Genomic DNA, 27205 nt, shown 5'->3' on the forward strand with positions numbered 1-27205 from the left:
CGGTTCCTCTTGTTGTGTTTTGTTTTACAAGTTGCTATACGTCGCAACGACACAGATAGGTCTTATGGCGACGATGGTACAGGAAAGAGCAAGGGGTGGGAAGGGAATGGCTGTGGCCTTAATTAAGGTAAAGCCCCAGCATTTGCCTGGTGTGAAAATGGGAAACCACGGAAAAGCATTTTCAGGGCCACCGGCAGAGGGATTCGAACCCACTATCTCCCGAATACTGGATAATGGCCGCACTTAAGCGACTGCACCTATCGAGCTCGGTCCAGCTCCTCTTCGTCCAGCACAAATCTCACCTGGAGTGACCGGGATTTGAACCACAGAACTCAGCGGTGAGAGGATCTATTTTCGTTATATTTAAATAATTGATTTTGGCCTAAGGTTTCCTACTGCAACTACGTCATAACTCATCGCAATAATCTCCTCTTATATTTCGATTACATTAGCCTACAGTTCTGTTCTTTCCTTTGTTCAACGCAACTTCACAGGCATAAACTACCTTACAGAAGACGACTAATATTTTGCCATAAGACCGCGATTCAATAGGGGCATTTACATTAGTCTAGATCAACATACACCACACAGTAAACCATATAGGCCTACACAAAAGTGGAAATGAAACACCGATTAGAAATTATAAGTAAAAAAAAAAAAAAATTAAAGCACTCCCCATTAATTTCATGTTTGTTTCTCTAATGCTCTTGGAATGTAAATGCCCCTATTGAAGACTAATTAATTGGCGAGGGAATACAGAATCACGGCTTTTGTATGCAATGCAATTCGAGATAAAATGTGGAAATCTAATCCACCTGTGTCCAAGATCAGCTCCAGATTAACTTTAACTCCGCTACTGTCAAGGCAAAACACTTGCTTAGATTTATGCTATAGCCTTTTAATTTGTAGTCAGTGAGCAGATATAACAGTGTATTCACAGTGATTCGAAGCGTAAATAGAGAAGGTGTCAGATCAGAGAGCTGAATCGGTTTCAAATTCAAAGGCTGAATTCCATTTGATCTTAATGTTTGTTTTCCCAACCTTTGTCCTGTTTGTCTACGGCCTCGGGTATGAGGCGAGATGAATCTGTTGTGGCAGGTTTTTTATTCTTATGACCGGATACCCTTCCTGACGTCAACATCATCAGATGAGTTAATGAGATGAAGTGAATGACGTGATATACTGTATATGATAGTAGGGAGAGAGAGGGTGAAACCCGGTGCCGGCACATAGCCTACTGCTGCAGAATAGCATCAACAGGTCTGCTCAAAGCCATCCGACGGACGAATCACCATCAACAGCGTCATAAGCCTTCACTCCATAGGAGCACTGCGGAGAGGTTTGGAATTTAATCAGGCTTTTGGCACGCAGTCTAGTGATTAGAAATTGTATACCACCACCACCACCTCCTCTACTCTGTCGGCCAACATTCTGATGTTGAAAATGTTTTCGACCAACTCGAACTCTGTCCGCATTGAAAGTATCTAGATGATTTAGGAATTGCATGAGCAATATCGGTATTCTGAAGAAATCTTAGACTTTGGGGAAGAGGCGATTGATATGAAGAATGACAAACTGTCCTCCCACAGAAAGTCAAGAACAGTTGGCTAAATGAAACTGAAAGAGTACAGGGCGAGTTGGCTGTGCGGTTGGGGCCTTGCGGCTGTGAACTTGCATCCGGGAGATAGTGGGTTCGAATACCTCTGTCGGCAGCCCTGAAGATGGTTTTCCGTGGTTTCCCATTTTCGCACCAGGCAAATGCTGGGGCTGTACCTTAATTAAGGCCACGGCCGCTTCCTTCCAACTCCTAGGCCTTTCCTATCCCATCGTCGTCATAAGACTTATCTGTGTCGGTGCGACGTAAAGCCACTAGCAAGAAACTGAAAGAGACCTCGCACGAAATCGGTATCTCAGGGAGAACTGTGAGAACACCAGTAGATAATCACCAACTTGTAGGCAAACCCAAAGCTACAGTAAAATCAACTAAAACTGGACTGAAGAAGTTAAAAAGAATTTCAACGAGGAGATGAAGAGATTTTGAGAGAAGAAGAAAGCAAAAACATTAATCATTCCCTACGATTGGGCACAGCGATGATTATTGGTGTTTACCTAGTATCTACCTGACTACCGGTCAAACCGGATTCGATTACCGAATCTGCCATGAATGATTCAAATCCTGGCATGAGACTTAGGATTGGGTATTCTGAAAGGAGGAGGAGAGTGAATTCGAATCCGACTACAATGGAACTGTATTTTTAAATCCGAGAAGCTTAGTTTTCGTTTTAAATAGATATGTGCACTTTTATTTGGTCTGTGTTTGCTGTAAAATATTTTCTATTATACTACAGGATTCAAAGCATTTCATATCAATTCGCGAATTCCTGGAATTCTAAAGCATTAATTTCAATACCACCAGTTATTGAAATGGCTGCAATAATGCATTTTTTCTCATTTAAGCCTTTAATTATAAATGTAATATACAAATTCCATCACTGTTCATGTCCATAGATCCCATTTCAAGCGATTTCCACCTTCGACATGGCTGTCACAGCAGTGTGTAAAAAATTCGTCAAATTATTGAAATGAGAAACCATCCTTCTGTGGATCACTGGTAAAGTACCGACTTCACAACGTACGGCTCAGGGATGAAACTGACACAAATCGCCGGATTTCTGAAGACGGAGAAAAATCCATTCGGTTCTCTTATGCCACCTAATGTTGATATACAAGAGATATCTGGTGATACAATTTGTATTGATCCACTATCATGAATGTATACTCATCAACAGTCTGTAATAGTCCGACTCGTTGGCTGAACGGTCAGCGTACTGGCCTTCGGTTCAGAGGGTCCCGGGTTCGATTCCCGGCCGGGTCGGAGATTTTAACCTTAATTGGTTAATTCCAATGGCACGGGGGCTGGGTGTATGTGTTGTCTTCATCATCATTTCATCCTCATCACGACGCGCAGGTCGCCGACGGGAGTCAAATAGAAAGACCTGCACCTGGCGAGCCGAACCCGTTCTGGGATGTCCCGGCACTAAAAGCCATACGACATTTCAACAGTCTGTAATAGTTTATTTACTTATTTGGTATGGCTAAAATTAGATGCATCATAATTTTATAATACGCTGTTACGATAGTACTAATATGTGCAAATAATGGTAAATTTGAATATTTACAAATTAGGACTGATCTATGACCAACATTTAAAGCTGAATATCCAATTTTCTTGACCAAATCATAGCTTCATAGCTTCAAGATTGTGAGAAACTGCAAAATGACCTCGATAATGTTGAGAGATGGACAGTAGGCAATGGTATGGTGATAAATGGGATTAAAAGTCAAGTTGTGAGTTTAACCAATAGGAAAAGTGCTCTCAGTTTTAATTACTGCGTTGATGGGGTGAAAGTTCCCTTTGGGGGTCATTGTAAATACCTATGTATAAATATAAGGAAAGATCTTCATTGGGGTACTCACATAAATATGATTGTAAATAAAGGGTGCAGATCTCTGCACATGGTTTTGAGAGTATTGAAGGGTTGTAGTAAGGATGTAAAGGAGAGAGCATATTTGTCTCTGGTGAGACCTCAACTTGAGTATGGTTCCACTGTATGGGACCCTTACCAGGATTACTTGATTCAGGAATTGGAAAAAATCCAAAGGAAAGCAGCTCGATTTGTTCTGGGCGATTTCCGACAAAAGAGTAGCGTTACAAAAATGTTGCAAAGTTTGGGCTGAGAAGACTTGGTAGAAAGGAGACGAGCTGCTCGACTAAGTGGTATGTTCCGAGCTGTCAGTGGAGAGATGGCGTGGGAGGACATCAAGAGACGAATAAGTTTGGATGGTGTCTTTAAAAGTAGGAAAGATCACAATATGAAGATAAAGGTGGCATTCAGGACAGACTGGGGTAAATATTCGTTTATAGGAAGGAAAGGTAGGGACTGGAATAACTTACCAAGAGACATGTTCAATAAATTTCCATTTTCTTTGTAATCATTTAAGAAAAGGCTAGGAAACAACATATAGGAAATCTGTCATCTGGGTGACTGTCTTAAACGCAGATCAGTATCGACTGACTGACTGACTGATTCATCGGCGGATTCGTGGATATCCTTCATTGCACCATTAAATTTACGGAGTGGGCACTCTATGACGATGTGATGGATGATCCGAGGCACATCTGAACAGTTGCAGTAAGGGTCCTCGATCATCATCCATTTCTGTTTCCAGAACTTTCAACTGCCATGTTGGGTTCTTATTCTCCTAAGTGACGTCCAGACTTCCCTTGGTAAGTTGAAACCAGGAGGTTGCTCAACTGGATCCAAGATTAGACCTAATCTGTTTGGGTTAGAAGCTTTCCACCCTTCGCGCCATACTGCATATGCATTAAATTGATCTGGAACCAGTCTCAGGTTTCCTATTTTCACCCCAGGCAAATGCTGGGGCTGTACCTTAATTAGGGCCATGGCCGCTTCCTTCCAACTCCTAAGCCTTTCCTGTCACATCGTCGCCATAAGACCTATCTGTGTCGGTGCGACGTAAAGCCAAAAAAAAACAGTCTCTTGCCTAGTAGCTAAAAAGGATTCCTAGATTTCACTCTATGATCTTCATACGAGCAGTCTTGATGTATTGGTACGGGAGTATTTTTACGGCGCACCGACACACACAGATCTTATGGCGACGATGGTTTAGGAAAGGCCTAGGAGTTGGAAGGAAGCGGCCGTGGCCTTAAATTAAGGTACAGCCCCAGCATTTGCCCGATGTAAACATGGGAAACCACGGAAAACCATCTTCAGACCTGCCGAGAGTGGGATTCGAACTCACAATCTCCTGGATGCAACCTCACAGCCGTGCGCCTCTAACCGCACGGCCAGCTCGCTCGGTGATTTCAATTTTTGATATCCATATCAATGCTGAGCCACGAGAAAATGCGCGAACATAAGAACATCAGTATATAAAGTCAGAGAATAAAACAGTATACTGTAGGATATAAATAACTTGATTCACGCTGGATGAAATGGTAGTTTAGGGGATGGTGCCTAAAATGTAATTTTTAAATACCTATGTTATTATACAATTTAATGAAATCTTATTCACAACGTGTACACAACTTCATCTAGAACACTGAATACAATGTAGAATTCCTTAGAAAAGTACGGGTACACCAGCTAATAAATAAATAAATAAATAAATAAATAAATAAATAAATAAATAAATAAATAAATAAATAAATAATATTTTTTAAGTCGGAAGTAGACGAACGGTACTGTCCAACCCCACCCACAATTAACGTGGCAACAATGTGCATGTCATATGACACCACAGTGTAACAGAAGCTTCACGGTGCGAGATGATGGCCCAGCCATGCATAGCGTTGTAGGTCGCCCACATTACGCAACGGGATAACGAACATTCGCAACTCGGAAGACAGCTGCTGTTTGTTTGGTCCTTCAGCATTCAAGATTGACTGAGGTGTGGTGTTCTAAGTAGCAGGGCGAACTCCACAAAAAGCTTCTTGAGGAGAAATATTAAAATATTGATATGTTGGGAGGACTCAAAAGCATTATTATTATTATTATTATTATTATTATTATTATTATTATTATTATTATTATTATTATACATCTTCATTGTAGACTGTTATGAATTTCAGTATTCAGTCTGCAAGCCTCTGTTAAATTAAACGCCTCCACTATCCTCTATTTGTAACACTCTCTTTGGCCTCGTTTATTTCTACACCTCTTATCTTTAAATCGTTAGTCTAACCAACACCGCCTTGGTCTCCGTCTACTTCTCTTACCCTCCATGACCGAATCCATTATTCTCCTAGTTAATCTATCCTACTCCATTCGACTCACACGACCCCTAACACCAATGCCGGTTTATGCGTACAGTTTCATCATTCGAGTTAATTCCTAGCTTAGCCTATATTTCATCATTGCGAGTACCCTCCAGATATTGTTCCCACCTGTTTATAGCACGATCATTTTCGTTACTTTCATGTCTATTTTTCCATCTTATAAATAAGATATCCGGAGTCCACCCAGCTTTCCCTCCCGTAAAGCATAGTTTTTCTGAAAACAGACCGATGTAAGGATAGTTTCGTCTGGAAGCTGACTTCTTCCTTATGGAACACTGTTGATCACAACTGTGAGCTCACTGTATTAACTTTACTACACATTGATTCAATCTCACCATCCTGGGAGAATTCACATACTAAATACTTGAAATGATCTACCTGTTCCGGCTTTGTATTCCCAACCTGACATTCAATTCTCTCGTATTTCTTACCTACTGACATCACTTTAGCCTTTAAAGGCTTTCTTATCGTATTCATTGCACCTATTATTAGGTTCCAAGATATTAAACTGCAGACTTTCACTACTATCTACAATTAAGACCACGTCGTCGGCATAGGCCGAATTTATTATTATTATTATTATTATTATTATTATTATTATTATTATTATTATTATTATTATTATTATTATTATTACATACGTCTCCTTGGCTGAATGGCCAGTGTAGTGGCCTTCGATTTGGAGGACAACGAGATCGATTCCTGGTTGGGTTGGAAATTTCAATCTTAAGTGGTTCCCTTGGCCTGGGGTCTGGATCTTTGTGCTGTCCCCAATATTTCTGCAACTCACACACCACAGACAACACCGTCCTCCCCTACAATAACACGAGTTTTCTACACACGGCAGAGGCCCCCCACACTTGGCAAAATCTTTTCCTTACAAGCCCTGCAGGAGACTAGCAATGAACACGCGATATTATTACTATTATTATTATTATTATTATTATTATTATTATTATTATTATTATTATTATTATTATTATTATTATTATTATTATTATGAGAGATTTAAATCTAGGACGACTGGGATACATTAGGAAATAGCATAAAGGAAGCTGAGATCACCATTACACTGGATTTATTTACAAACCTCAGCAAACCGAGCTCGATAGCTGCAGTCGCTTAAGTGCCCCGGCTGCTTCCTCGCCATTCCTAGCCCTTTCCTGACCTATCGTCGCTATAAGACTTATCTGTGTCGGTGCGACGAAAAACATCTTGTAAAAAAAAGCTCAGCAAAGCAAGTGGAAGAACAAAAAAAAGAAAATAATACAAAGGCAGTTTTGAGAAACACTTTACAAATCGTAATTGCAGCTGCGAAACCCGCCGTGTGATAATTTTGTCGGAGAAATAACTCCCCTCTGCACATGTATAATTAAGAACGAGAATTCTTCGAGGACACTCTCACAATACTAAGCCTTGATGACAGGACCTTGCAAGTTGAAGTTATAATCTGAAATATTTCACATAGTAATTTTCGCAGGCGTAATGAGTAAATAAACTTTACGGGTAGAGGTAGCGTGAGGGAGTGAAGGTAGCCTATAGGGTTCGACCGTACTACCAGCATTCAGTGTTCTTGAAATCATCGTATGCGTTTAAAGTCTTGTACTGAATGGGAAAATCAGTCGAATTCATCAAATAAAAAAATACCAACCGTCAAAGATTAATTTCGTATTAGAAACCAAGGAAATTGTTTGATGTTGAGTTCATCCTCATTTCCCGGAACGCCTCAAATCCAGAGAGGTTTCGTTCTGAAAATAACTTTTGTAAGATCATTTTGCCTTTATCATATTTGATAGTCAGAAGATTACAAGGCTAGTCTGGCTGCCTGATCACTGCTGCTCGTCGAGTGTAGGACAGACGGTCAGCCACATGATTCAAGAAAGCCCCCATCCCCCCTTAGAATGTTGTACTTAGAGACTTGTTGCTTAGGGCACCATAGGCACTCCAATATATATCCCTAATCTCCATGTATACTTTTAAATAATATTCATGTACACCATACGTTAATTAAATAACCCAGAGAGTAACGCTTAACAGCCTCATTGTGTACGTGCTTTGACTGGGAAGGGGAAAGGCAAGTTACTTTCCCAAACCTCAAATTCATTGACATTGCTCTGTAAAGATATATGGAAGACTGTAAAACTGAAAGGTCTAAAGATCTGAATGTCCTATCTATTTTCTGACTGCAACTATCCTGACTGGACTTTCCACTAGACTAATTCGTATTCGTTTAAAACATAACATTTGTTATTTCCTTCAACGAAAATGCTGTGTCTAACATTTTTCTTTCCAAAATCTTTAAAAATATTCAAACCTCGGAGGCTTTCAGAAGCTATTGACGATGACACTAAGCTCCCATGCCCCCATCCCTTGTATGGCACAAAGAACCAAAAAAGAAAATTTTCATACTGTGCTCTTTGAAGAGAAAACAAAGAAATTTGCCAATCTTATGCAAAGTCTGAACTACATGGATGTTACTGATATCAAACGTTACACATGCATCTACTGGTATTCGAACTGTAGCCTCCTTAGTGGGAAGCCTGTGACTGTCACTTGGCTTCCATGTCCCACTCCTCTTGTGGGGCAGAGAATTTTAACAAAAATGCATCTGAGACATGCTCATGGAAGAAATAATCAAACCATGATAACAGTCCTCACTGGATTCTTCTAACCGTCCCCTCTTGGTAACGACTGTTCTCCTTATCCTCCCTCAGTTGGTAGTGGTGGTGTATAATACACTGGCTGTCATAAGAGGTGACTAAGTGGGTAGCCCACCCAGAAGATTGCAAACTAGGGCCTTGGTTTGGCGACCACAGGGCAGGGTCGCACCTCCCAGACCACTCCTCGAGAAGATCGACACCACACCGAATTGCATTGCAGGACAGATTTGCGTCCTCCTCGGCTATGGCGCAACAGTGGATCAGTGTAACACATAGTACACTACTAAGAGTGACCGTCCGTCGCCGTTTATTACGGTCTGGGTTACCGGCGCGTCGTCCACTTCTCCACCTACTTTTGACTAATGTGCATGAACATGCTAGACTGCAATGGTGTATGGAACGTCCTCACTGGGGACAGGAATGGCAGCAGATAATGTTTTCGGACGAATCCAGGTTCTGTTTGTTTGAAAATGATGGCCGCATTTCGGTTCACCCGCAGACAGGAGGAGAGGCATCACATTGACTGCATTCGCACAAGACATACCGGTACATCGCCAATTCAAGGCATTATGGTGTGCGGTGCTATTGCGTGTCCAGGGCACTGTGACCAATTTGACGTACGTGAATGACATCCTGCAATCCGTAGCCGTACCCTTTCTGTACGACAACCCAGACGCCATATTTCAGCAGGATAATGCGCGACCACATGTTTTACACGAACACGTGCGAACTTCTTGTCACAGGATGTCAGACTGTCGCCCTGGCCTGCCGATCACCGGACTTGTCGCCAATCGAAAATGTGTGGGATATGGTGAAACGACGGGTGCGGCGCTCTGACCCAATGATAACCACCAAAGATGAACTGTGGAACCAGGTGAATGCAGCATGGGTGGTTATACCGCAGAACGTCATTCGCGCCGTATACGCGTCGATGCCATCACGCATGGAACAAGTTATCAGTGCCCATGGAGGACCCAGTGCCTACTAGGCAACAGGACACATGTTGAACCAATGTGATTGAAATTCTAATCGTTTCTGCAGAACATACCAATGAACTGTGAATACAAACTTCCTATCTCTAGTCTTTCAAGGCGGCTGTGAGCTTGCATCCGGGAGATAGTAGGTTCGAATCCCACTATCGGCAGCCCTGAAGATGGTTTTCCGTGGTTTCCCATTTTCACACCAGGCAAATGCTGGGGCTGTACCTTAATTAAGGCCACGGCCGCTTCCTTCCAACTCCTAGGCCTTTCCTATCCCATCGTCGCCATAAGGCCTATCTGTGTCGGTGCGACGTAAAGCCCCTAGCAAAAAAAATGTCTTTCAAGGTGTTCTGCTTTTTATGAACATGAGTTTACATATGTTGCCTCGTATGTCTCAGGCAATGCGTGTAAAATACATACGCACTCACATTTACCTTTATTCATCACACCCTATGTTCCAGTAGGAGGTCGTTACGGTGCGAACTGAAGTGGTACGGTCATAAATTTCAATTTGATGTATTTCCCGCGGGGTCAATAGCAAAGAGAGGAAGACTTCCAGATTGCTCCTCTGGGGCTGCTGAATAAACCGAGTCCATATCCAGTAACCAGTAACACGTCAGTCGATGTAATATATTTATTGCCCTTCGACAACATCAGTCTTCCACGGTAAGGAACATGTCGGCACGTTCCTCTTCTGAATACCGGTGGAGCATCTCTCTCGTAGCCAGTTACATTAAGAGCAGGTTAAATGTTAGAGAAACCTGTGAAGTTGGATCACAAATATCTACCTTTAATGATTTCCCCATAATAATAGTTTTTATGGTTAGGCAAGGTTGTTGCCTTTGTCCTTTTTTGTTCAACTTATACCTGGAAGAGATTATTGGAAAACAAGTAGATTGAAAAAGAGTAGTATGTACTGGCGGAAAGAGAATGGAATGTATGAAGTTTGTCGATGACATGGTATTATTAGCAGAAAGTGTAAGAAGTATAAATAAAATGCTAAACGATATGAAAGAAGCCTGCGAGGAGTATGGGATGAGAATCAATACCTCAAAAACAAAGAGGTCGATGTTCGGTAAAGGAACGAAACCGATAAATATCAAGACAGGGCAAGGTAACATCGTCCGGGTAAGAGCTTTCAAGTATCATGGATGCCATCATCAGCAGGTGAAAAACTCGTATTGCTATAGCGAAGTAAGCGTTCAATAGGAAGAGGAGTTTGTTATGTGGAAAATTAGATGTAGGAGAAAAAGACTTATGCTATATGTATTTTCACGAGAGTTTAATCATGGTATGTCCGCCTACGCCAAAGAAAGCGTTGTGATTCGCTGAGCGTGTAGTACCGACCTCCACCTCGTCAACGTCTTGTGTTCGGACGTACAGGGCTGCGCATCGCATACGACAACAGTGCGAAGATATGAACTTATGAATAAACGACTAAACTTGGATTCTGTTCACTTAGTTCATTGAATACATTCATAATGCACTGCCTATGGCCACTTCTGAGCGGTTTTCCTCTTTTGTGCTTCACTACACGTGAAGGTCCATTTATCTCACTATGAATACTGACACTGACTGCTGCTGCAAGATGCAACACCTTATCTCCAGCTTGGGACTTTCCCTCACTACGAGAAGACTTCCTGTATCACACCACGCCTTGTGCCTTCATTTCTCGTTATTTAATCACTATTTTATAAAAAAAAACCTGTATATACCTGTATATATGGCAACCATTTAATTGCGTACTCTCTAAATGTAATAAAATAAAATAAAATAAAATTAATGCCATGTGCTACTTTCCTTCGAGCTCACGTACAGTCGAGTGAGTGCGACGGTTGCTGCTCCAATCAACTACGTCCATGTCCACGTGCATAGGCAAGGTGCTCCGCCTATTTGTTTACATCAGGATTAAACTCTCGTGAAAAGACCTAAAGAAAGAGCTTTATTTGGAGTGTGGTATTATATGGGGCATAGAAGTGGGCATTGAGAAAAGAAGGTGGAAAAATGTTAGACGCATTTGAGATGTGGATGTGGATGTGGATGTGGAGGAGAATGGAGGCTAATAGGAACGTAAAACACGGCGGAAACTTCGACCGTCATTTTCTCGGAAACAGCCGAGTGTCTACGGATAAACCGAAACATGTGTTCGTTTAATTTGGCCCTTCCTTCGCTGACCGAAGTTTCTGGGAAATGGGGTTCTTACACTTTGAGGATTCCCCTCGTGAGAGGAGGGAAAAGGTACAAAATGACCGAGGACTTCAAAGAAGGAGGAACTTACGAGTATTTGTAGAGGATGGCAGAAGACAGGAGAGCATGGAAACCTGCCGTGTGCAAATCTGCCTGTGGGCAGAACACTTGATGATGATGATGATGATGATGATGATGATGCTATTTGTTAACAGCATAGGAAGGGGCAACCTTGCGGCTCGGCTTATATAGCCCAAAACCGTTAAACACATCCAGAAACCAAGTACATAACAATGATAGATTGTAAACATTTCTACAGATGATAATATTATTCACGATTGCCGGGCTGCGTGGCTCAGATGGTTGAGGCGCTGGCCTTCTGACCCCTACTTTGTAGGTTCGATCCTGGCTCATTCCGGTGGTATTTGAAGGTGCTCAAATACGTCAGCCTTGTGTCGGTAGATTTACTGGTACGTTAAAGAACACCTGCGGGACTCAATTCCGGCACCTCGGAGTCTCCAAAAACCGTAAAAATAGTTAGTGGGACGTAAAGCCAATACCATTTACGATCGAGTGGCAAAGAAACAAACTCGAAAACTGAAATAACTGATAACATTTGATATTAGTCAGCATTGGAAGCATTGCCAGAAGTGTTTTTACACCCTCTGACAGACAAAGTTTACCCAAGGCTTATTCAGATCAGTTTTATTGCTACACCTTTGTGTTCCACTTAGTGATATTTTCGAAACTCAAAAGCAACAATAGCTTGAAGTAGCAGAACCTAGTCGATACCGGGAAGGAGGGGGTAAAAGTTAGTTAGTAGAACAGTTCAATTAAAGGTACAAGTACAAAGGATAACGCGAAAGTTATGGGATATGTAATATTGATTGTCGTACTTGCTTCCGGTGAGGTGGTCGTGGTGGTAGTGGTGGGGAAACCACGGAAAACCACACTCAGAGCTACCGACGGTAGAATTTGAACCCACCACCTCCCGAATGTAAGCTCACAGCTGCGCAATCCTGACCGCATGCCCAACTCGTTCGCTGATAATGTTGTGCGTGACTTCGAGTTACAGGAACATATTTTACATCTGGGCCTGAAGTATCCTTCGAGACATCGAATAATTCGAATAACAGAACTTCCGAGTAATAGAAAGTATGAAATATATAACGCGTAAATTACCGAGCACGTAGACAGTGCGGTTTTCCGTGGTTTCCCATTTTCACACCAGGCAAATGCCGGGGCTGTACCTTAATTAAGCCCACGGCCGCTTCCTTCCCACTCAAAAAAAATTAAAATAAACTCGTAATTTACTGTACTTAAGATTCCGTCGTGAAAGCAAATTTATCGAGACATCGAAAATTAGAGTTATAGAAGTCTGACTAATAAAGTGTGCATTTATATGACCAAGTAAAAGTGTTTTTTATATTCACCAAAGATAGAAAATGCTTTTTTTAACTTAAAGATTGTAAATAAAGACCTGGATAAAAATGTCACAAAATTACGAGCTTCAGTTATTATTAAAACTTTCCTTGAAATATTTGTAAGCCTAACATTGTTTACTTCCTTTGAACTCGCCCTACAAACGTTCCACTGTAATTCATCTCTAATTGTAAAGGAATTATTTTCCCTTTCTCTTCTCGCTCCATTCTGCTATGACAAGGTTTCCTGAACTGTCATTGTCTCCCGTGAATGTTATTTATTTCTTTGGCCGACATCCTGTGTCGAGTACTGTAATAACGGGGCGCAGCTACTTTATATGACCATCTTGTGATGTAATATCCTGGCTTGTGCAATATTCAAGCAGTGTTGTAACATTCAGTAACCTTCCGGTCGTGTTTACCCTCAACTACGCTCCCTTAATAAGTTACCTGGGGGGTTATTGCGTCTGGATCTAATCATGACTGCAATATTGGAAATCGTCCTAGTCCAGGACAGCCAGATGATGCATCTTACTACTACTACTACTACTAATAATAATAATAATAACCCGCCTCTGCGGTGCAGTGATTAATGTGATTAGGTGCCACCCCCGGAGGCCCGGGTTCCATTCCCGGCTCTGCCACGAAATTTGAAAAGTGGTACGAGAGCTGGAACGGGGTCCATTTAGCCTCGGAAGGTCAAATGAGTAGATGGGATTCGATTCCCACCTCAGCCATCCTCTTAGTGGTTTTCCGTGGTTTCCCACTTCTCTTCAAGGCAAATGCCGGGATGTTACCTCACTTACGGCTACGGCCGCTTCCTTCCCTCTTCCTTGTCTATCCCATCCAATCTTCCCATCCCCCACAAGGTCCCTGTTCAGCATAGCAGTTAAGGCCGCATGGGCGAGGTACTGGTCCTCCTGCCCAGGTGTATCCCCTTACCCAAATTCTCACGTTCCAGGACACGGCCCTTGAGGCAATACAGGTGGGATCCCTCGCTGACTCCGAGGAAGGAACCAACCCTGGAGGCTAAACGGATGAAGAAGTAAATAATAATAATAGGCTAACAATAATAATAATAATAATAATAACATGCGAACAGTACAGGCTCAGAAACAAACAAGAAATCAAAGAATACTCAGACAATCATCGTGACATTACAAAACGCATATCAGAATTTTATAAACATGTCAACAGAATTAACCTTGAAACACTCACAAGATAAATATTTTTTTCTTTTTTCTACAATGAAACCCCTCGCTCTGACAACCCTGTAGCCTGGACACTCCATCTTATTGGACAGATATTGAATACAGCGTTTAAATCACTATACTTTACATGTTAAAGATCCTCTGTACACTGGACACTCAACTCTGGACGTTGGATAGCCCTTAAATGACAGTTTGGACAGGTTCAAAGCTAATGCAGTCAACTTTACGTGGAGTGTGCCGGCTCTCGACTCAGTTCGCTGTCTAAAGAAATGTTTCTATCATGCAGAATTTGGGCCGCCGAGCTCGATAGCTGCAGTCGCTTAAGTGCCACCAGTATCCAGTATTCCAAAGACAGTGGATTCGAAGCCCGCTGTCGGCAGCCTTGAATGTGGTTATCCGTGATTTTTCCTTTTCCACAACAGACAAATTACTGGGGCTGTGCCTTAATTAAGGGCACGGACGCTTCCCTACCACATTAGCGCTTTCCTGTCCCATCGTCGCCATAAGACCTATCTGTGTCGGTGCGACGTAAAGCAACTTATACAAAAAAAAAAAAGTGCCCCAATCAATTGAAGAGGAAGAACCTTCTCTCATAGATGCCATCTTATTAACTGAGGAATTGAGGTGTCTTCCTGAAGATTTTCAGAGACTGGTATTTTTCGTGATTTCGATAATGTATTGAAAGTCTGCGATGATGTTCCTGGAACAATTGATCGAGTGGTACAAAAATGAATTTCGTCGGGAGAAAGATTGTCTTAAGCAAAGGGAAGAAGAAGAAGAAGAAGAAGAAAAAAGAAGTTCCTGCCCCCAAGCAGCCACCTCCTCATCAAAAAACTGTGCAATGTATTAATGATTTGGAACGTTACATCGGAAAACTGAATCGGAGTGAGCACGTTCAAAAATCGAAAAATCTAATCAAAGTCTTGTGACTGACTTTTTTTACTAAGCATTAAATGGTGTGGGATGTACAGTACAATATACAAAATAAAACATAGGGCTTTTTTTATTGTTTTAGTAGGCATAAAATTCAGTGTAGTGCACATTAATTTTTTTTATTTTTTACATAATACAGCTCAAAGTTTTCGTTTTCTGCACTTTTAGTGTAATTTTGAAGCGCTGTACACCCACACTAAAAATTGGACATATTTTTAAGGAACCGTAGGTGTCCAACTTAGAAGGGTTTCACTGAATTTCTATCTGTTTTGCGTCAAACCGATACAGACAAGTCTTATGGTGACGATGGGAAAGGACAATGCTGGAACGCGAAAGGAAGTTAACGTACATGCCGGTGCGGAAATGGAAAACATTCAGGGCTACCGAAAATGAAGTTCAAATCCACTATCAGTCGGATGCAAGCTGACACCTGCTTGAGTCAAAACTCGTTTTCTACTCAATCGGTAAGGTACTATTTCGCCGAAACTGCCCACCGCCGCTGTCGACTGCTGTTCGAGAGGACAAGAATTAACTTTGATGCAAGGTTTGGGACGGTAAACAAAGTATAATATTTCGGAGGATGGGTTTAGACACAATTGCATCGTTCTTGTTGGAAAAGAAGAAAGAAGAAAACGAAATCATACTAATTTCATCAAAAGAGGACATAAGTGAAGCGTTTAGATGCAGGAAAAGTCAGGGAGTTTTCGTTATACTGAAAAGAAATCACTTACAAAACAATTAATGTAAAGTTATTTAATGCATTTCAATCGACTTTATTTTAATGGTACAATAGGAATGGAACTGAATCGGGCAGAAAGTTCTAGAAATATAACTAAAGAAAAAAGACACGACTGAAACGCAGAACAGTTATCACCAACTTTAAGTTGGAGGCGTGTCCGTAAAGACGTGAAGTACATATTCAAAAGTATCTTCCTGAAGGAGAAGACTTGAGTTTTACAAAAGTAATAAGAAAACTATAAAGTTCCAGCAAGAGGCAGACGTACGTTATCTTCTGAAATCAATGTAATGTACTTTGAAGAACTTCTTGGAGTTACCTCCAAATGAAAGGATCTCGACGAACGTAATGTTAGTATGAATCTTACAATAGTTCATATATCCGACTCGTTGGCTGAATGGTCAGCGTACTGGCCTTCGGTTCAGAGGGTCCCCGGATCGGGGATTTTAACCTTCATTGGTTAATTCCAATGGCCCGGGGGCTGGGTATCTGTGCTGTCCCCAACATCCCTGCAACTCACACACCACACATAACACTATCCTCCACCACAATAACACGCAGTTACCTACACATGGCAGATGCCGCCCACCCTCATCGGAGGGTCTGCCTTACAAGGGCTGCACTCGGCTAGTAATAGCCACACGAAATTAAATAGTTCATATCATTAATGACAGAATCACCTATGTTAATAATAATTATACATATTTATTCGGGGGCTGTCTAGCCAAGGCATGCTCGATGCACTAAGGACATTCGATTCCACGCCAGGAAGTCGGGGAATTCGGAAACGAAACCTACTTCAGGAGGGGTAAAAATCTTGGAGCTCACAACATTACTAATAACTGTATTTGGAGAAAATATCACCAGGCAGGCGTAAAGCTAACCGCGGTTTCCTACATACAAGGGGAATACGAGAGTAAGTCAAGGAGCATGTTCTTTGTTACAAATCGACATTACCGTACGCTTTTATTTCTTTACTAGCTGTAGTACCCGGCGTTGCTCTGCTCATTTTTGAATGTTTATCTTTAAGATTTGTAATGCCTGTTAACAATGTGTGAAGTGAATTTTGTAGAGTTCCTTATTGATACGTTAATTGATATTTTACGATATATTACATAAGCCTAGTTTTAGAGTTATTTGTATGTGTTCGATTTCAGGTTTCAGATTATTTCATTTTCTAGTAAAACTTTGTCCTTGTGGAAGCCCGATTTGACTGAGAAATATTTGAACCTTTCAAAAGAAATGCATGTATTTACCTGTCTCGATATAGATACGGTGTACTCGTTTCAAATAATCATTAAGGCTGTTACCAATCAGCTTTGTGACCCCAAAACTGTGGATCCAACACTAATCACGGTCATTTCAGACTATTTAATGTTCATCCCATCTCAGTTCCCTCACAATGACGGCTGAACGTGGGCTTAAACGGTATCTAGATGTCACAATTCATCTTAGCGACACATAAACAATCGATTCTACAATAATATCGGTTATTTTTATTTTTTGTACATGTCATCTCTTCCCATTCCTAACCCCCAGCGGGGGTATGAATTTCTCATCTCCCTAGTAATTTTTTCCAGATAGTAAATCATGTGTGTACCAAGTCTGATTGAGATCTATGCTGGAACATACGTACATATATACATAATATTCATCATTTCGGATGTTTTCTGTCTCTTCACTTCTCACTCGCCATCGGGATTGTACTTGGACTTAGACGACAAGCGAAATGTCACAGTTCATCCCAACGATCCCGAAAACTAAAATAATATTGGTCGTTTTGGGTCATCCTTACATGTCGTCTTCTACCAATCCCCAGCTCTAGGGGTGCAACTCTCCCAAATATCAGGTAGAGACGCCGCAACCACCTGTTGTTGTACCTCAAGGCCATCATGGCCAAAAATAAGCTTATTATCAATTACAGTTATGCTTCTGACTTCTGCTGTATTAAAAAAGGCTGATTTAAGCATTAGAAACCAGTTTAATATTCAGTAAATGAACTCGTATAAAAATGTTGTCAGGAGGGAACATGTACTCGCCGCAAGATATTGGCTATAATTGGCGTAATATACGAGCAACTTTTCACACCCGCAGACAATAGTTCTTCCTTAGAAACTGAACAAACTGAACAACCATTCACACTGTCATCTAGCTCTAACGATGGGAACCTCTGCTTACAGTGCATGCGGCATCTGCACCGGATTTACCTTAAAACAATAGTATTACTGACCAAGGAACTGCTTCTAAAGCGCAATCCTGAATCGGTGATGCTTGTTGTCTAAAGGTATCCAAAATACAGGTTAATGGCTCCTCATAATGGTACTAATCGCTAGTAAAGTAGAACCACGTTATTTGTCATGTTGCTGTACTAAGCGTATACTCTCAGTGTTCTACACAGTATAGTACTACTCACAAGTATTGTAGATCACACAGCTAACGCGGACCTATGGTGTCGCACATATAGTACTACTAATCACAGGCCGCACACGTGGTGTTTCTCACATAATGATACTAATCACAGGCAACGTAAGCCCGTGGTGTTCCGCATATAGTGGTACTAATCACAGGTACTGTAAACCCACAGTGAACCGCTCTCTGCTGCTACTGATCACAAACCTATTGTGCACCTGACATAGTGGTACTACTCGCAAGTAAAGGCAACCCATGGTGTTCTTCGTGTGATGGTACTAATCACAAGTACACAAGTGTCCAAAAGTTAAGCATAATCAGTAAACCAGGCCATACCGCCTGATAGGAATGTCAGACGGATTGCTCAACAAACGGAAGCTGAATCACACACCATATTTTACAAAACATGTCCAAAAAAAACAGTGTCAGAAAGGTTCTGATAGCTAAGGTACACCTTTGACAACAACTGACAAAACTTGGCAATGTCTTCCACAACAAAATATGCTGTTAATAGGGTGTATGGTTACCCCTAACGGCCACACATGCTTCGCAGCAACGTGGCATGCTCTCTATCAGATGGTCCAAGAGCTCTTGTGGCAGTCGATCCCATTCCTCCAAAAGGGCAATGCGAAGGTCTTGGAGAGTCCTTGGTGGAGGGTGACGGGATGCAACTCTCCTCCCCAGTGCATCCCAGACATGTTCTATAGGATTCAGATCCACAAACCTCGCTGGACTGTCCATGCAATAAATGTCTTCCCCAGACAGAAATTCATCTACCAGAAAACGCAGTGCGGTCGGGCATTATCTTCCATTAAGAGGAAGTCGAGACCAACCGCACCTCTGAACAGTCGAACATGTGATCTCAGTACCTCATCCGTGTATCTCCGAGCGTTAACAGTGTTCCTCGGACCAACCTTGAAGATGTGCATGTCAGTACGGCCATTCAACATGATGCCGCCCCACACCATGACGCCACCACCATACTGGTCCCGTTCCACGATGTTCCTGTGGTTGCTACCCGGTTCTCTCCAGATTAATGTGCGACGGGAATTGTTCTGCAAACTGAAGCGGGATTCATCTGTGAAGAGCACATGCCTCCATTCATTCATGGTCCAGTTTATATGTTGACGGTTCTACAGTAAACGGGCCCGTCTCTGTGCTGGAGTGAGCGGGACGCACGCCGCTGGACGTCAGGCAAGCAGCCCTGCTCTTCTAAGCCTCCGGTTCACAGTTTGCCGGGAAACGGCAACTCCTGAGACGGGTGCAAGCTTACACGACAATTGTCTTGCAGGAACACTCCAATTTCGTCGGGCGGCTAAGGCCAGATATCGGTCCTGCTGTGGGGTGGTTACCCTTGGTCGACTTGGTACTGGCCTACGACTAACATCTCCTGAGTCCAGAAATCGTCTCCAAAGCCTGCAAATGACACTTTGTGGCACATTCAAGGATACGGCGACTTCGGTCTGTGTCTGTCCAGCTTCCAGGCTGTCGAGTATTCTACCCTGCAAAACCGGGTCGTTGTGCCATTATATTGTCACGTTCACCACGAGGCTACACTCCACACACTGTAACAGGGCAAACACGACTGAGAGAATATGGGGCGCAGGCACTGGCTGTGTTTACCTTGCGGTTACGTCGCTAGTCAAAGCAGGGAACACTTCTTTCCTATATTGAGCGAACACGTAAGGTTGGTAGATGCATATGTCGTGCGATTTGCGGTCAATTTCCTGTTGCCCTGCTTACTCGTAACTTATGCTTAACTTTTGGATACTAGTGTAGTTTCGTAGTTCTAACACAATCATCCCTTTCCTGCGCCTTTTAGTCACCTCTTACGACAGGCAGGGTATACTGTGAGTGTATTCTTTGTCTGCAGCTCCCACCCGCATGGGATAACTTTGATATTTAGTTGAAACATATCGATTAGATGCGATTTGTGATATTAGAATAGTTAGATTACTTCGAGAAGATACATATACAATAGAAGTTTATTTGATGTAGGTCTATTTATTTCCCATTAAGATATCTCTCTATGTATTTCACAGACGTTGTTATTATTTCTGGTATGAATTTATGGACTTCAGTGGGTCATTGGGTAAAGTGTCGGCCTCCAGATTCCAAGATCAATGGATCAAACACAGCGGAAGTATTCGGGTTACACCGATCAACACCACTTGTGTCACTCGGTTCTCCTTGTTGTGCGCGTCTGGTTACTTTCGTCCTAAAATGAAAAGGAAAATCAATGATGTAGTGGTCTTGATTTGCTTTTGTGGTCAGGGCATAATTTTTGTTTTTGTTTCCCGATTTCTTTACCTGAAGTTTGCTCCGGACGAGCAATAACAATTCTCTCCATCCTACGAGGCACGAGGGAGTCCCACTAATCTAGGAAAGGCATGGTAGAACCGTCGCGGAGTGACCTTGGTTTTTGAAAGAAAAGACAACAATCGAAGAGTATGATGTGATGGAAGATTACATATGAGGACTTCTTTGAGAAACTCTACTGGAATAAAAATGAAAGTCGGAACCACGTAAATCTGTTTACTTCTAAATCCGTAGGGTAATCAAACATTTAAAAAATCTTGTATTTATCTAAATTTTCGTTCTAATTTTCTCTTTTCGTAATGCCACCGTGTCTATACGCAAGTACTTTTATGTGTATATATCGAATTTTAACTGAAGGCTATCAAATATGTTACTTGAAACACTTGCAATACGAGTTCTAAAAATAAACTAGAACTAAAAAAAGAATAGTCTGGTCCATTATTTGAAACTGAAAATATGCCTTAGTTAGAATACGCTAGGAGTTGTCAATTAAAAAGTATTTTACCCATGCATTTGCATTTTAAATGAGCGTAAACTTCCTCGTTTGATGAAAAACACACAAAAATAAAAACCATCAATTTTTCAAAAAATAAGTTTATAAATACAGTAATTATTTTTCGCTCGGCAATGAATCTACCAACGTTTTTAGTGTACATGGACTCTTTAGGACCACCTAGGATGGAGAAAATGTTTATACGTCATCCGGAGCAACCCTTAATTTAAAAATCCACAGTTCTAGCCCTTCAGGCCAGCAACTCAATGTTCAAAACATCCTAGGGGTATGAGTTAAGAATGTTAGGTAAGTAAAATATAATAAAGTATCGGAATATTTTCTTCATTTATCCCTAAAAGTTACAGTCCTTTTCTTAATCATCGTTTTCCGGTCGATTAGATCAGCAGTTTGACTTTTTCCACCACCACGAGCGCTAATGTGTGTCAATGTATTGTTTAACTTAAGCACCACTATGAGCGCTAATGTGGGTCAATATACTGTTTAACTTAAGAACCACTATGAGCGCTAATATGGGTCAATGTATTGTTTAACTTAAGCACCACTATAAGCGCTAATGTGTGTCAATGTATTGTTTAAATTAGAAACCACTATGAGCGCTAATGTGGGTCAATGTATTGTTTAAATTAGGCACCACTATGAGCGCTAATGTGGGTCAGTGTATTGTTTAAATTAGGAACCACTATGAGCGCTAATGTGGGTCAGTGTATTGTTTAAATTAGGAACCACTATGAGCGCTAATGTGGGTCAATGTATTGTTTAAATTAGGAACCACTATGAGCGCTAATGTGGGTCAGTGTATTGTTAAAATTAGGCACCACTTTGAGCGCTAATGTGGGTCAATATACTGTTTAAAGCACCACTATGAGCGCTAATGTGGGTCAATATACTGTTTAACTTAAGCACCACTATGAGCGCTAATGTGGGTCAATATACTGTTTAACTTAAGCACCACTATGAGCGCTAATGTGGGTCAATGTATTGTTTAACTTAAGCACCACTATAAGCGCTAATGTGGGTCAATGTATTTTTAAATTAGGCACCACTATGAGCGCTAATGTGGGTCAATGTATTGTTTAACTTAAGCACCACTATGAGCGCTAATGTGGGTCAATGTATTGTTTAACTTAAGCACCACTATAAGCGCTAATGTGGGTCAATGTATTTTTAAATTAGGCACCACTATGAGCGCTAATGTGGGTCAATGTATTGTTTAACTTAAGCACCACTATGAGCGCTAATGTGGGTCAATGTGTTGTTTAACTTAAGCATCACTATGAGCGCTAATGTGAGTCAATGCAGAGTTTTACTTAAGCCCTTATAACTACATTCGGTGTGGACAAATTTCAAAAAATCAAAAAAATCCTAAGGATACTAAATCAAGGAATACCTTACAGAAAGAATTATGTAAATAAGTTAATTCGGCTAGGATTAAAAATAAAAAAGGAAACGAGTGAAGAAACAAGCGATTTTAAGCTGTTTTTTCGGAACTGCATTTAGGCCGGAAGTGATTTTCGAAATTTGTTTATTAGTTTGATACAGCTATCTAAGACTCAAAATTTGAAGTTTTTGCGGGCCCTTTAGTCTTTCAAACTTTGCCACAATTGAGGAAATTGTTTAATTTTGCATTTTTCGTAGTATTGGGACCCCCACTTTGTCCGCTAAGAACTAATGTTTTCAAAATTAAAATTGGCAAACATAATAAAAGTATAAGAGATCAATACTCTGATCGCAAAGAAAATTAATACTATTACACTATTTATTTCCAATTATTTAAGGCGAAAGGAACTACTCTCACGTACGGAGAACCGAGTAAAGAAACAAAAAAATAAAAATTTGTTGCCCAGTGTTATTGAAGAACGAAGAAAAGTCTATTCGGTACATCATGTCGTACGATGTCCAGTGAAAATGTGTACTTATAAGAAAAAAAATCATAAAACATCACCGAACATATTCCCGTTTTCCCTCGCAACTGGTAAGCAAAAACACAAAGGACACTTCGAAATTGTCCCACAGGCAGTCTAAATGGCACAAAATCTAATTTGTGTGTGCAGTAGAAGGCCGTATTATTATTATTATTATTATTATTATTATTATTATTATTATTATTATTATTATTATTATTATTATTATTATTATTATTATTATTTATTATTATTATTATTTATTATTATTATTATTACCATTTACTTTACGCCGCAACGACACAGACAGGTCTTACGACGATGATGGGATAGACAAGGGATAGGAGTGGGAAGAGAGCGGCGGTGGCCTTAATTAAGGTACAGGACCTGCATTTGCTTGATGTGAAATTGGGAAACCATGGAAATCCATCTTCAGGGCCGGCGATTGTGGTGTTCGAACCCACTGTCTCCCGAATGCAAGCTCACAGCAGCTCGCCCTTAATCACACGGCCAACTCGCTTGGTCATCTCTTATTAAAACTAGCATATTACTTCAAAAGGCTTTGCTTGCGGTGATATGAATATTCTAAGCAAATACTGTTTGCGACGTGTTCTCGGGAGATCTGTCCTGTGCTGCCCAATGGATCATTAGCTGATTGTTTCACGCCCAATCACACTAGGCCATTAATACTGTATTATATCGAAAGTCAATATCTTCATCACTCAATCATTTAGTGCACTGAAATATAAACTAAAACAATTTGGTTACATTGCCTGCGGTCATTATCAACATCATAACCGCATAATAATTCACACCTAACTAGATACACGAATTAAATATTACAGCCAATAACAAAAGTAGGATATTGAAATTTTGTGTTTTTCCACTCTTTGGAATGGCAAGTTTAAAGAATAATATGGGCTAAACTTCAGTAAAATGAAAAATGTTTAAGTCAATATCAACAGGAAAGGCACAGATTCATTTTCCTGGGAGGGGGGTGAAACGATCTGTTTCTAACTTCAATTACCTTGGAAGAATCATTTCAAAAGAGACACAATAAACCAAGAAATACTTAATAGGATTCAGAAAGCTTCTCAAGTTCATTTTCAAGTGAAAAATCTACTATGTGACGATAAAATACCACAGAAAGCAAAACTGACCATGTTTTATAACCAGTTCATTCCATTTCTCACGTATGGACTCAAAACATGTACCCTGCATAACAAGGCTAATAGTAAATTTCAGTCAACAGAAATGAAATTCATGAGAACAATGAACCAGGAAAGACAGGATTAGAAACGAAGCAAACAGGAATGAGGCTGCCTTCGAAATACCTGTTACCGAGATTTCAGGAAGAGGCAGGCTACGATCTTTTGGAAATGTTATGAGAATGGACAACTCGAAAACAGCAAGGAAATACTTCGACGAGAAGTGAAACTGCCAATATTCCCAAGTTAAAACACATAAGTATTTGTCAATTAAAATGTATTTTAGTATCCATTCGCATTTTAAGTTAACTTAAAGTCATTGTTTCACGCAATACGAACAACAAAATAAAAATAAAAACAGACATTTTGTTTAAAATGAATTAAAGAGAATTAACCAGCAAAATCTTGTTTGGAAGGATTGGTCGGATACTAACCATATTTTTTTTTAAAAACATCAACGTCTCCAAATATTACCGAATCATACCTTCACGGTGACCACTTTGCAAGTGTCTGCGAATAAAAGTTCCCAATATGGAGGCAAAGGAATCGATGGTTAGTCACAATAAAATCTGAGGTTAGCAAGAGGCACGTCGCACCGCCATAGATAGGTCTAATGGCAACGATGGGATAAGAAAGGCCTAGGAGTGGAAAGGAAGCGGCCATTGCCTTAATTAAGGTAGGTCTACAATCGCAGCATTTAACTGGTTTGAAAATGGGAAAATATGGAAAACTAACTCCATGGCTGCCGAAGGTAGAATTCGAACCCACCATCTTCCGAATGCAAGCTCACAACTACGCAATCCAGACCGCACGGCAAGTGATTGCATTTCAATTTCAAATCTCGGGAGGAAATAATGCACAAGTCTAAAACAAATTAATCAGCAAGAGCTGTTTGTTAGCATCTTCAGTCTGCCAAAAAAAAAAAATTGCGTAATAAATGTACAAACTACGTGAAAAAATAAAACATATGTTAACTGTATTATAGCCTACTTGAAAACGAAACAGACCAAACCCCATGGCGCAACATCCCCCAAGGACCATGGCCTACCAAGCGACCACTACTCAGTCCGTAGGCCTACTGATTACGAGGTGTCGTGGTCAGCACGACGGATCTTGTAGGCCGTTATTCTTGGCTTTCTAGACCGTTGAAAACGAAACAACTAAATTAAAATAGAATGACATATTTCGCTCTTGAAAGAACATCATCAGGTTCTATCAAATCAAACTCAAATATTTAGAAATGCATAAACATTTAGATACTTATGAACTTGCATTCTGGAACTTATATTAATGAAGTCCTGTTTTATCTCCAGTCTTGCACAGAAAGAAACAAATGGAAGGATTGGTCGGATGTCAACCAGATTTTCAACAAAAGAAATCGTCGAATAAAACATTCACGTTAATCACTTTGCAATTGTCTGTGAATAAAAGTATGCAAAACATTCAAAAATAAGTCCTTCATGAACTCTTGAGTGTTCACGCAGCCAGATACCAAGCCGCTCCACTTTAACTTCCAGGTTGCAGATATGGTGTTTGGTGAGGCATGAAAAAATGACATAAAGGCTTCACTATTCCCTGAGCACGGCATATGAACACAAAGCGAAAAGGTCGACAACCTTTTGGTGTTATCGCAAAGTTGATAACCGTAAAGACAAAGTAAGTGAACGCCTGTTGATATACCGTTTTACTGGCTGAGACCTGGTTGGAACGCCGGAAGAATGAATCTGTCTGGAAAAATATTCTTTGAACACAGTTTTCTAGGTCATGTTTATTCGTGGTTAGATTACACAAATTCAACTGAGACTTGATATTATTCTTTGAATACGATGTAATCTTATAATATATAGTATTGTAAATGAACCACAAATACTTCAAAGCTGTGAGCTTGCATCCGGGAGATAGTAGGTTCGAATCCCACTATCGGCAGCCCTGAAGATGGTTTTCCGTGGTTTCCCATTTTCACACCAGGCAAATGCTGGGGCTGTACCTTAATTAAGGCCACGGCCGCTTCCTTCCAACTCCTAGGCCTTTCCTATCCCATCGTCGCCATAAGACCTATCTGTGTCGGTGCGACGTAAAGCCCCTAGCAAAAAAAAAAAAAAAAATACTTCAAAAAAGTGGAAGAGAATTCCATATGAATATTAAACAATGAACATTGTATGTACTGTGTGCTCTACTTGGGTTTTAGTTGAAAATCAGAAAAGAGCTGCTAAAAGATTATGAACCATGAAATTAAGTTCTGCCAGCGTTCTTCACTCTATTGCTCCTAGAACGTTGTTTAAATTCAAATAAATTCGAAATAAAGGATAAATGACTATGTTTTATTTGGACTACCGTATAACAATAAAATAATTTTATTGCCAACGAAATGCCTTATCTTATGTATTGCCAACAATAGAAATTATAGCAGCATGAAAAGATGGGACTGGAAATGCAGTTGAGCATACAGGACGGGGTGGGCTGTGAAGAAACTTACATACATTTTTGTTATCGATTTTGGACGAAAATCAGTACCGGCTGTGACAACCTAGAGGGATAACCACCTCAGTTCTTCGAGGCATAAAGTCCGTAAGGCCCTATATTATATTCTGCATAAGCAGCTTGCTCCCAGAGGGGTTAAATCCTTAATCCTGAAAATGGTTTTCTGTGGTTTCCCATTTTCACACCAGGCGAATGCTGGGGCTGTACCTTATTTTTTTTGCTAGGGTATGAAAATGGGAAACCACGGAAAACCACCTTCAGGGCTGCCGATAGTGGGACTCGAACCTATTATCTCCCAGATGCAAGCTCACAGCCGCGCGCCTCTACGCGCACGGCCAACTCGCCCGGTGTGTACCTTAATTAAGGCCACGGCCGCTTCCTTCCC

Source organism: Anabrus simplex, chromosome 6 (genome assembly GCF_040414725.1).
Source record: "Anabrus simplex isolate iqAnaSimp1 chromosome 6, ASM4041472v1, whole genome shotgun sequence".
NCBI lineage: Eukaryota > Metazoa > Arthropoda > Insecta > Orthoptera > Tettigoniidae > Anabrus > Anabrus simplex.